Genomic DNA, 13428 nt, shown 5'->3' on the forward strand with positions numbered 1-13428 from the left:
TTTTGATGGCTTATTTAATTCTGTTTAAAAAGTTTTTTTTTTCTAGCTTTTAGCTTACAATAATTTAACAGAGGAAAATAGTGAAAAACTAAAAGCTAGTGTTGAAATATTAAAATAAACTAAGTATGTTCTAATTGCTAATAAATATTGAATTAACATAAAACAAAAAACAGTTGTATTAATAGTTTAAAACTCCTTATATTATAATAAACTTTTGAAAAATAATAAATCAAGTTAGAAAATAAAATTGTGTTTAAGAAACTTTTAAATGAAAAAGAAGAAGTCATTTCAAATAGAGACCTCAAATTTATACTCTTTTAAAACTAAAAACATCTTTATAGAAATAAAAAGTTTAATGGTTGTCAAAATATTACAATCAGATAATAATTTTATAGTAATATAAGTTGTATACAGATTAAACTAGTAATAACAAAAACCTGTCAAATAGAGGTCTTTCAAACAAATATTTTAATCACTATGCTAAAAAAAGTTTTAGTGTAATGTAAAACAACGATTATCAAATACAAAATTAACCATGTCAAAATAAAATTATTAAAATCCTTAAAACATAAACCATTTAATAAATATAGTAGACTTCCGCTTGAGTTTGCATTTTGAAAAAAATCATTAAAGTACAAACATAAAAAAATTATTACCATATTTTTTTTTACAAAATGACAAATTTCAATATGTTATATGCAATGATGTTAAGAATAAACATGAAATCCACAAAAACATAAAACAAACCTTCATAAAAAAAAAGATCTATATAAGCTATTAAATATTATATATATTTTGTTTTATTAATATTTAGTTAGTAATAGACTTTACTTTAGTTAAATTTAAGAAAATATAAATTTGCACTTTTTTTTGGTAAAAAGTGCGAACTCAAGAGGAAGTCTACCGTAAATAATATTTATTAGGCATTATTCAAACCTGTTGCAGAATAAATAGCTTTATAAGGTTGTTATTATAAAAAGACTACTCAAATTCAATACAAACCAGGTTAAATAAAAAATACTTCAAAAGATCAAATAAAATTAAAAAACTTTCATAAAATAATGTTTGTTACTGAAGTCTAATATAATGTGAAGGATGAGGATTATGACTGCTTGCAAGTTTTTCTAATCTGATTCTTAATTAGTAAAATAGAGCCTTAAGTCACCTCCTTTATAAATATCTAGATTAGACATTTTGCTCAAGATGTTGATAACTGAACTGAAAGCTTTTTCAACAACATAGCTAGAAGGAAAAGCTATAAACAACAATCTTAATTCCTCTAAAATGATTGGATACTTTTGCCTTAGTTTTTGTTGAGTCCAAAATCTTTCATATCGTTCTTCTGAAAAACTTACTTTAAGTTCAAGGTCAGTTTGTAAGTCTTAGAAGGTTTCCTATAAGTCGTTTACTTCAAAAGTATTTGCCTCGAAAGGATCGTTACTTTTATCTATTTGATAGCTTTTTTGTGTCAAATCTAAACTTTACTACTTAATATGTTAAAATTGTTAATAATTCTAGATGATTTCCAGGAATTTTTTTGCTTTAATTATCAAATTCTAGGTTTTTCCAGGTTTCTAGGTAAATTGGCAACCCTGTATAGTTTTATTTCTTAGTCTAACTTAGTGACTTTTCAAAAAGCATCTGGAAATATCATGAGGTGATAGTTAGTAATAAATAACATAGATTTTTGCAAACCATTTGTAACCCCAAATAATATATATGTCAGGTTATAAAATAGTGAGAGGGATTCCAATCGTCTATGATATATGTAATTGTTAAATATGGAAATATATAAATGAAAGTATAGTATTTACTTGAAAGTAGGATTCATAAGCACTAGATTTTTTTTCTTTTATTTTCATAAATAAAATAAATTTTTTTGTTTAAGCTTTACCTCAGTGTCAAATAATAAATAGCAAGCTAAAAATAGTAATTTAGCAAGAAAAAAAGTAAAAATCTTATGACAACCCAAAATTTTAAAATCGCCCCCTTTTCGCCCCCTTACTAATTATCGCCCACCCTTTCGCCCCCTTACTAATTATCGCCCCCCAAAATACTAAAATCGCCCCCAGGGGGGCGATATCGCCCACTTTGGGAAACCCTGGTCTACTGTGATTTGTATATATTTACTTGCCCATACTTGCCATTTTTAGTACTTTTTCATATTTTAATATCTGATGCTTTTGCTTATAGATTTATTCAATTGGTTCCTTTAGAAAAATAAAACTTAAATGTTTACCTATTTTTGTTTACTTTTTTTACTAAATGCAAGTCCTTTTTCTAAGTAACCAATTTTTAAATTGAATTTAATATTACCTTACTTCATTATAGTTGTTACAAAATTTTTTTGAGTACAAAAAATATTCTTTTTTACTCGAAAACTATGTTTCGCTATAAAAAGTTATGGATTAAGAACTCTATAAATCAATCAAACTTAACAAACTTGATTATTATGTAAAAACTAAAGTAACACTATTATTTTTAACTTTATTAGACCTCTAGGATTTATTTCAGCAGATTTTACTTAATTAAAAAAGACAAGAAAATGTACAGGAAATAATTAACTTTTAGACTTGTATAATTTTAAACATAACCAGAAACTTACGGCAGAATTTAAAACTCTAAACGCCTTAAAAAAAGTTTAACTAAACGTTTTAAGTGAGTTAAAAACTTTACTTGAATATAAAAACAAACTTTAAAGATTTATTCCAAAAGGATTTTTTCTATACTGTCAATTCAAGCCAATTTTGAATCTAATTTGCGTGTCTAATACATTTTAAAACAGTTGATTAGCTATGAGGAAAAAGTAGTAATTTTAATTAACAAAAATTTCACTTAAATCATTCTAGACAGATTTCAATTCGAACAAAGCTTCTTATTGTTACGTCATATTTTAGTCTGCATGTTTGTGGTCTATAAATATAATTTAGTCATTAGTTGATTAAAAATTTAATATGTACTACGAAATATTATAAAATTTACATTTATTTTAGTTACTTATTAAATCAATAATATTTCTTATAGTTGATCTAAAGTAGGGTTTCCCAAACTTTTTTTCAATACGGAAAGCCTTCCGTTACAGAAATTAAAAAAGCTATGGCCCCTCCAACAAGATTTCTCAAAAACTACCATTAAAAACATTTATTTCTTTTTTCTTTTCATCGTCAACTCCAGAACATTTAGTGTAAATTTCAAAATTATGACTTCGTGGCCTTTTTACTGCTCATGGTCTCCCCTTTGGCCCCTTTGCTGCTTATGGCCCTTAATTTACTGTAATTTTCTGTAAGGTCTTCAAGGGGACCGCTTGGCCCACTTCGGGAAACTTGATTTAAAGTATAACGCAGTATACTTAAGCAGTCGATGTTATACAACTAATTAGTTACTTGAATTTTAAATATTGCTTTTCTATACAACGAACTTACTAAATATTAAAATTATTCATCACTTTTTGTGAAGCTATAAAGAGGTATAAAGTTTACAATGACATTATAAAAAAGTTTTACCGTAACATTGGTCATATTTTTGAAATCTTTAAGTTAGTTTTATTTTACTAGTATCTTATCAAGTATTTTCCAATATATATGTGACATTCTTTTACGTACTCTAGTTAATTTCATAGTGTAACATCTGAAAACATGTTTCACCAAAACTTAATTAAACCGAAACAAATAACATTACTGGACTCACTTGCTCTGATATTTAAAACTTGACGAAGTACTTAAACATTAAATCAAATGATTTGTAATAAAAAAAAAAGATAAATTATTCTTACTAAGAAATAACAAGACTACCTGAGCAACTATTTGTATTTTTAATTTTGTGTTTTGATTTCAAGTATGTATCATCTTTTAGTTTTTAGAGTAAAAACTTTCAAAAGAAGCTATCTAAAGACTATACACTGTTTAATAAGTTTTTATAGATTTAGGTTTCGTGCCGAATAATAAAAATTGAACCCTTATCTAATTTAAAGTATGCAATACTTCGATTTGGCTTTGATACTACCTTTTATTAAATCACAGCACTTTAATGAAAAAATTATACGTTTAATGTCAGTTTATTAAAATTTTATATAAGTTTCTTTTGATAGAAGCGATCTTTTGGTTTAAATTAATGATATTTGTTTTGTTTGCTATCACAATTGAAATTTTTATTAAAATTAGCATGCAATTTTTTTTAGATAAGATTTGGTAGTTTTCAGTTCAAGTCTTCATTCTAATTTAGACATATTGTGTCTTTTACTAAACCTCGAGGTTTTTCAATCAAGATTTTACTTAAAAAATTGTTTAAGAATCAATGTTGTTAAAGAGTTTCATTATTGATACAAAAACTTGTTGTTCAATAATAATCAACCTAAAAGTTTAAATTTTAAGCATTTTACAAACCGATATCAAAAAAGCACTTAATGGGTCACGCAAGTTTAAACACCATAAATAAAACTTGACAAAATATAGTTAGTATTATAAATGATTACAAAGAGTTTCTTAATATTAAAAATTGTTTGTTATACAGTAAAAATAATTGAAGCTATCAAAAACATATTTTGGAAGCAGTTTGTGGTTTTCATATATTATTGAAGTTTGCAGAATAATTCAGTGTGCAATCCACCCGTAATAATCTGATTACTAAATACTTACCGCTAGACAAGCTGCTTATTTATGAAAAGAGCCGCAATAGCCAGAATTTTTCGAGATTAACCAGTTAAATTTCTATTGAACTGGGTTATTTTTCCCATCTGTTACAAATTGTTAACTTTGATTTCGCTACATTGTTGTCTTAGAAAAATATTTAAAATTAAGAAGTTTGAACCAGTTTAAACTCAGCGGACTTTTTATCATTAAATTCCGTTTTAGTTTACAAAATTTTAAGCTGAATATTTTGTTCTGATCAAAAAACAAAACGCTTTTTTATTCAATTTTATTCATGACAGTTTGAGCGTACACCTAAGCTTTTCTAGAATAAACATATAGTAAGCTGTTTGCATAACTGCCTAGAAATTTCATACCTAGAAAATTAACACTTTGATATGCTAATTTCACTCAAGTCTAATAATTATAGATGATTGAAACGTTTATCTTTTTTGTATTTAAATAATGACAATATATATATACTTATTTATTTACTAAACCTTGAAATTTACTAAATACCAACACAATAGGGTTATTAGTCATTGAAAATTATTAAAATTCATAGTTTTTTATTAACTTTTACTCAAATTGATATTAAAATATTTTAAGTTTAAATAGAGTATTCAAACAATTTAAAAATATTTTTTTTATGTAGCATACAATTATTTTAAGGTATAAATATTTTCTTTTGGCCATTGTTCGTGTTCCTAACACTCATTAGAAACTATTAAAAATTACAATAGAGCTGTAAAATCTGTTTAAAAACGTGTTTTTTTAATGTTACAATAACCAACTCTTTTGATAACTTTTAGGTCAGAATATTATAAAAATGTACAAAATTTTCTCAATCGAAAATTTTACGCAATAATTGTTCATAAAAGTATCAAAAAACAGAAGTTAAGCACCTAAAACAAATACAGTATGTAGTCGCAATATTATTTGGAAGTAGTATTCTAATAATTCGTTGATTTTCAGACGAAATAACAAACTTGAAAAGCTTAAAACCAATACTTTTAGTATATCAATTTTTTATTTTTCTATAAAACAATTATGTATATGTTTATAATTTTTTGTTAGATGAAATTAAAGTTTAGTAGTTGCACTATGGTATGTCCAGAGTATAACTCTTTAGCGCCAAAAGTGATGAGTAAAATTATATAAAAGTTGAAGCAATGATTAAGGGTTGTTTTTCTATACTGTCGTATATTACAAATACTCTACGGTAGATAACAATAGTAATGTTATCTATCAATTATTTATAACTTGACGATTGACTTCTTAATGGGGTAGTATAACTTGTACTCGATATGTTCAAAAAAAAAACTGCTAATGTTTTTTTTTACATTTTATACTTTTACTCTGTTAAGTGGCGGAGTCTTTAAAACGAAGCGGTGGAAAGAAATCGTAAAAATTCCAGGTGATTGAAAAGCAGAATTGTTTTATGAGAACCAGGTCTGTGTACTCGGATGGTTTTTGAAAATAAAAAAGAATAACTTTTTTTTTTTCCCAAATGACTCATCACTTTATATAATATATCTAATAATTCAACTTTTTGTTGTCAAATTATTAAAAAAAAAACTTTTTGGACAATAAGTGTAATTATTTATCTAAATATATATTACTTTTTATCTAAACTATTAAACATCAAGTTACCCTTTGATTTGTGCAACAGTAATGTATATTGAAGTTTATCATATTTTTTTTTACTTTCAAATTAAAACCTATAGAACTACCTTAAGTTAAATTATACTGTTGAACTGTTACCGGATTGATTTAGTAATTTTATCTAATATAGCTCGTCAATAAACAACATTCACATTTCAACTAACCGACGTATATTATGTTTACAAACACTAGTTTTCGTTAATTACTTGCAACTTGAAACAGTATAATTATCGTTTTAAAGTAAACTACCTAGCTTTTTTAATTTTTAATTGAACTTAACTGAGTGTATTTCAAAGAAGTTTTTGAACGTACAACAACATTCTTAGTATTCAAGCTTTTTAAGTGTGAAACTAAATTAAAATTAAAGCAGAAACTTGTAAAAATTTAAAGATGCGAAGTTAGTTACTGTTTAAAATTTGAGCGTTGCAAGATCTTATAAGCATTTTTATTAAAACTTTAAAAGTTTATTTAATTTCTACTATACTTTAATACCTGTTTATTAGTCATAATTTTAAAATATTTCTGAGCAATTATACGAATGATGTATAGTCTAAGGGTTTTTGTGATGGAAACATTTTTACCGGTTTTAGGGTGTGCAGAGCCGATTTAAAAAGAAAATTGATCGAAATGTTTCGAAAGAAAACATTAATTACAAATCTTAAAATTCAAACAACACTTTAAAATAATACAAATTGCTAATTTTTTTAAGCGTACTTTTAAAACGAAACGTTACTGCCGCTTTTATGAAGTATAAAGTTAAATAAGCTTATTAAACTTTTGACGGGTTCATAACCCTCGTGCTATTGTAAACATGATTATTCTAAATTGTTTTGAAAAATAAAATTGTTAATATAAGTCCAGTTTTAATCTGAAAGTTTGTTTAAGAAACTTTCTTAATCGAGCCGAAAAACTATTCAACAAAAGCCATGAGCTTGGATATTACCACAAAACTGTTTTAACATCTGCACACATTTTAATACGTCATATTAAGATGGCTATCATATTATCCGAGCAAAATAATTTGACCAGTTCAAGTATAATTGAAACCGCGACTATCTACTTTTAGGATTGAATTTTTGACTTAAATTCACTTACTTCTCTTAACAGGTTGTATCAAAGTTTTTTTAAATTATAAATAATTTATGTCATTGAAAAAAAAAACTCAATTTTTATTTAAAAGTTTAAGGTAAAAATGTGAGAAGATCTGAGAAAATCTCTACTTAACAGTATTTATATTTTTATAAGAGTTGTCTTTTCTTGGTGGGAGAGACATAAATACTGGATATATTCCAGGTAATTTTAATTTACAATCACTTATTTTAACTTTTTTTGTTTTGGACCCGAAAAAAAGTTTATTAATTCAATTTAACTGTGGCACTTTGTGAAATAGGTATTAAATAAAGGACTTTTTTTTCATTTAAAAGCCTTTGATGTGATTAAGCTGCTTAAAGTAATTATAAAAATTGCAAAAACAACAAGCAGTAATTATAAACTATTTAATAGACAACAAATATATATTTTTGTCAGAAATATGATAGGATTGTGCAATGATTAGATTCTTTAGCAATATTATACATCATTCAGCATTTAATTTTTGCATATAATCTCTTAAGTTTTATTGTATATCAGACTAGTAACAAATTAAAAACCTAAATACTTCTCTACTTTGTCAGTAGATGTTTTGACTTTATTAATATTTATATGTAAAAGTTTTCTTGGAACAAGTTTTCTTGAAAAAAAATTCAATTAAACAATAAAAAGTAAATTTGAAACTTTAGCAGTTAGGCAAGAATTTATATAAACTAATGTATTTTGTTTAAAAAAGCATATAAAGTTTTCACAACATTAAAATCAAACAATATTGTTAGAGCTTAAAATAAAACGTATTTTTAGAGTTGATAGAGTATTTAGACGTGTTGTACATTTTGGATAAATCGTCAAAAAACGACGCTGGTTTGAGAGGGATGTTTACTTCAAAATACTTATTTCAATGTTACCGGTGTAAGAAATGTGAGTTACTAACTTTGTTCAATGCAAACTTATTTAATAGTGTTTTATACTAACAAGATTAAGAAAACAAACTTCAATAAACAATTATGTTTACAAGCAAATCCATTACAAAAAAATTATAAATTAACAACAAAATAAGTGTTTTATTTTTTGTAAATTTATGTTTTACGAAAGATCAACAGCGATTTCACATCGCTCACAATTCAAAATGTAAATAAATATAAAGTTGCAAATTAGTTACTAGGTATGAAAAACTTAAAAATTGTTAGTTTTTCGTACTCACGTTAAAAGATTATGCTAAATTTGATGCAAATACGAAACGTAACCTCAATTGAAATCTATCGACTTCGCTGTCACAAGGCAAGACTAATTGATTTTTTGCTCAACAACAACCGATTTACATTGGAGATAAGTTGACTTAAGGGGACGGTACGGTGTTTTGCGACTTGTTTGTGACACGATCGGCTTTTACCTAATTTCAACTTCTTATTGTGACGTCATAATTTTGATGAAGATCTTTATCTTTACACGAGTTCGAGCCACTTGATGCGAAAACTAGCTCTCATGAATGAAACGCTCTGTTTACCAGATGACAGTGGTTTGCTAGAAGAACGAATAATTAGCTGTTTATCCGTCATAAGCCGACTTAATTGGCATAGATTGCTCACCGCTTAGACGGCATGGCAGTTTATCTCTGCATTTTCCAACCTTTTTTTATCTTTTCTGAGCTTTTTTAGCCTTTTCCAGCCGCACGATTTTAAAGTTTGGATGCCAACTTGTTTTATTGTAAGTCTTGTATCGAGTTTATAATACGAAACTCAGTGCTTTACGAACTGACTTAAGTAACAACTTCATAATATATCATTGTAATTCAGGCCCAGATATCCCTGATAAGTCTAAGAGACCCACCCCACGTAGACTTTTTGTCTCGAAGGTTATGTATTATGGTTGCCAAAGAGATTAGTCTACACTAGGGTTTCCCAAACTTGATTTCAAAAGGCCCCCTAAACTGAAATTATTAAAACTATTGCCCCCTCCGACAAGATTACCCATAAAACACTATCAAAAACACCTAAGACCGTTGTTTTGCTCTTCATCATCAACTCCAAAATATCTAGTGTAATTTTCAAACTATGACCTCATGACCCCCTTTGGTCCCTTTGCTCATCATGGCCCTCAAGTGGGCCACTTAGCCCACTTTAAGAAACCCTTGTCTACATTCAAGTTTAATAAATTAATATTGATATAAAAAGTTATCAAAATAATAACAATTCTATAAGTTAAGAAGTACTTAGCTCCATTAACGAATATAGAATATAAAATATTTTATTCCTATGACGTTGGTATCGAAGTGAACTAAAGTATTTTAAACGAAAGGCTAGGTGTTAATGAGTTGCAAATTAATTTTTTAACAATTATATATTACTATAATGTTGAAAAAAACTCACTGATTTATATCTGTGAGGTTATAAAGTGATTTTATGTAGTACTTAGACTGTCAAATTTTTAACTTGTCTGATAAAAAGTATTTTATAATTTTAAACTAAATTTACATTTCAAAACTTTATTTATATTAATTAAAATAAGATTTACGTATTTTATTAACGAACTATAGCTTGTATCAACTACAATTTTTTTAATCTTTTTAATATTAAAATGTTAAAAATAAATAACTTGGTAACTAATTTGAAGTTACGAAATACTTTAAAAAATTTTCATTATGATTTTCTACAATAATGTCCTTCAATAATCAAGTGTGAAATTTAAAGTGTAACGAATTGATGACGACCAATTTCAACGCAAAATATATATTAAAAAATGCAGAAAAAGTTTACAACAAACATATATGTGTGCTGCTAATACATTTTATAATTGCCTTATAGACCGCAGTGGTTTCAAAAAAAAGAAATATTTATTTAAAATCGCGTATAGATACTACTAAGCATTCAAATGTTTACAAATTTGTAAGTAAGTTTGATTTTTCCACGCTCGATATAAAAGTTTCGCGGGCTTCATTCAAGCATAACGAGCCAGCTCATTAGGTAATCACGACATTGTTAATGCAGTGTCACGGGCATAATCACCTTCAATTTGAAACCACACAGCAACAATAGAAGACTGCAAGCAATTTATATATTCTTTGAACTTATTTCAAACTGTATATTAAAAGCTTATATATACAACTACCAGCGCCGTCTGAAAATATAATCGACGTGTATTTTAGATTGCATTGTTCTCACAGCGCGGTTTCATTAATTTGTCTGTCATTATAAAGAGCGTTTATGCTAGTTTGTTATAAATTAAACCTCCATACTACCGCATGTCTTGGTTTCCAATAATTGCTAATATTTTCGTAATAAAACGAAGTGTTGTTATTATATTCATAAGATTAGTGCTATTCAAGCTTGAAATACAATTTTAGTTGCTGGTTATTGCTCGTTGCTGGTAATTGTTTGCACGAGTTAGATGCTGTAGACTGTGCTGAAGTGACAAGAGTGTCGTCATTTCATTAGAATACCATCATATCTGTCGGATGGAGCAGAAAAATCGTCACTTATGACGACAGCGACAGAATTGAAAGAAATGTTTTATCGCACCAAGCTTAAATTGTTTCAAAACATATCCTTGTAACTTTTTGTCCTTAAACACAAACAAAAAGATTCTAAAAGTCAACTGTGTGTAGTTTTAGAATTCAAGGATAACATAATCATTGAGTTTTCTTAAAATTTATTAGTTAACTAGCATTTTTGTAAATAGATTTTTATGAAAATACTCCACCTGTGTAAGTATTTACTGACTAAATTACTATACGTAGCAGCTCATTGACTGTATTAAAAAACTTATTTTCTAACAGATAACCTAAAATAAAATTATCGTAATTTTTTTATTGAAACAAAAAGAGTTTTGATATTTTTCACAACAAATAAGAAAATTTGATTGAAAATATAGGATCTAAAACGGTATTTGTTTCAGCTTGTTCACAATAAAGCAGTCATGACATGGAAGGGAGGACAAGTTCGCAAAGTTCGTTATCAATACAAAGTTTTCAGGCATTATTAATCCTTGATTGCTTATAAATTTTATTCATCAACACTATGTTTAAGTTTTCTAGTAGTTTATCATTTCGGTGAATGCTATAATTTCTCATTTACCATTTAAAGTATAACACTTGTAACTTTTTGAATCTACATAATAAATCCTACACTTATTTTTACATGAAGGTCAATGATTTAGCTTGATATTATTTTTTTAATGTTTTAAACAGCGATATTTAAACCATATTGTTTAAAAGGACGACAAATATGTTGGCTACAGGCAGCTACGACGGGAAACTTGTTGTTTGGAATTTAGATAACCAGCAACCGTTTTTGCAGCTTCGGTTAGGCGCTAACAACGAGTAGGTTTAGTTTCTACTTTGTACTGCAACTTATATCTTCTTTAAGTATTAAAACCAGAATGAATTTAAACAAAAATATGAACTATTTGTTTTGAAAGATAATCTATTATAAACAGCAAAGCCATAGAGTTCAATACACTGTGACAGAATTAATTTTTTATCCAACGATTGAAGAACACAATTTTACAAAGTATAAATAAATATAGAGAGGATTTACCATTTATGATTAAATAAAATATGTAGTATATATTATCAAATGTAGTTTATTTTAGGTGTCCTGAACAAGACGTTAAAAGGTATCCTTCGACTCGATAACCGAAAGGTTCTTTTTGCACCAATTCCTAGGACCAAATATTTTGAGCGCTTTTTTTGTCGTTCAATAAATTATATATAAAATTTTAAATATATCTTTAATTCAATATATACAATAAATTTACAAAATTATAAATTTTCGAATATTATGATTTTAATTTGAGAGTTTTATAATTAGTAAAAAAACGATAGTGCGTAACCAAAAGAGTGCGCAGATTTTCAAAAAGTGACTGTAGTTTAGTTTTTTTTAATGCACATTTTTCAAATGTTTAAAAGCTTGCATATACAAGCAGTAACTTCCAAACATTTAAAAAACATTTTTAGTTCACAAAAGCATTGTAAGCAAAACTATCTTGATTACTTTATTCTAGGACAAATTGTTTAAGTGAAACAAGTGTGCTAAGTTTCGTCCGTGAATAAAATAGTTGACTTGGTTTTTTTAACTTTTTATAGAGCTTTATAGCTTATTCTTAATCGTAAGTACCCTAGTTAATACGAACAGCTAGGCTGTAAAAATTTTGTTTTGGTAAACAGTTTTTTAAAATGTATAATTACTTTTTTAATAAGTTTACTTATGTTTAGAAGTTATAAACACTTCTTAAAGACCGTGTGATTTTGTAGAAAAATTTTAAAGTACCACCTCGTAGACTTTTTTTTTTTACTCATAAATAACTTTTTTATATATTTTACTAGATTAGTTCGCAAAAGTTTCTTAATTTACAGTACTTTATGTTTTACTATAAATAGTTTCTATTGCCTTCAACTCATAACAAAGTGATTTAAGTGCTTTGTTTCGGCGTTTAGTGTTCTTAAGGACAAAAAAACAATAAACCAACCGGTTTGAAACTTAAAATAAACTAACATAAAAAAAGTATCTAAGCATGTTATAAAAAATTAATTTTCATATAAATTACTTAAAAACGATTTAAACATCTCGTATAAGGCTCAGGTAGTACATTACATTTACCATACGCAAACTAAAATTGTATTACGTTGGATAAGTTCTAATTTTTCAATATGTTGACAGTAGCTATGTTTTCGTATATAACTTTAATGATAATTTTAACATGTTGTTTTTGAAAAACTTCTCAAAATGTGTATGGGCTATTGTTAGATGAGGTTTTTTTTTTCATAAAAAAAAAACAGAAGTAATAGAACTTTTAATGAAGTAAGTTTGAAATTATACGTTACAGCTAATTTAAATACCTTATTTCTAAAGAATTTTTTTTGTTAGCGTAAAAGTTTCATTATAACCTTGTTTTGATAAAGTTTAACAAAGAGTGTATACTAAATACTTGACAAGACATTAAAAGGTATCCGTGGTGTGCGACTCGATAACCGAAAGATTTTCGTGCACCAGGTCCTAGGACCAAATATTTTGAGCCTTTTTTGTCGTTCAATAAATATAGTATATTATCT

At 26.7% G+C, this 13428-nt stretch overlaps 1 long non-coding RNA gene across 1 annotated transcript; it reads left to right on the plus strand.

Annotated features, from left to right (window-relative positions):
* Window positions 1–8181: 8181 nt before the first annotated feature.
* LOC145848992 (uncharacterized) lies at window positions 8182–12040 on the plus strand. Its single transcript, XR_014372263.1, has 4 exons — window positions 8182–8300; window positions 11274–11324; window positions 11593–11697; window positions 11970–12040. It is a non-coding gene; the product is annotated as an uncharacterized LOC145848992 (long non-coding RNA).
* Window positions 12041–13428: the final 1388 nt, after the last annotated feature.

Source organism: Thalia democratica, chromosome 1 (assembly GCF_965202585.1).
Source record: "Thalia democratica chromosome 1, ktThaDemo2.hap1.1, whole genome shotgun sequence".
NCBI lineage: Eukaryota > Metazoa > Chordata > Thaliacea > Salpida > Salpidae > Thalia > Thalia democratica.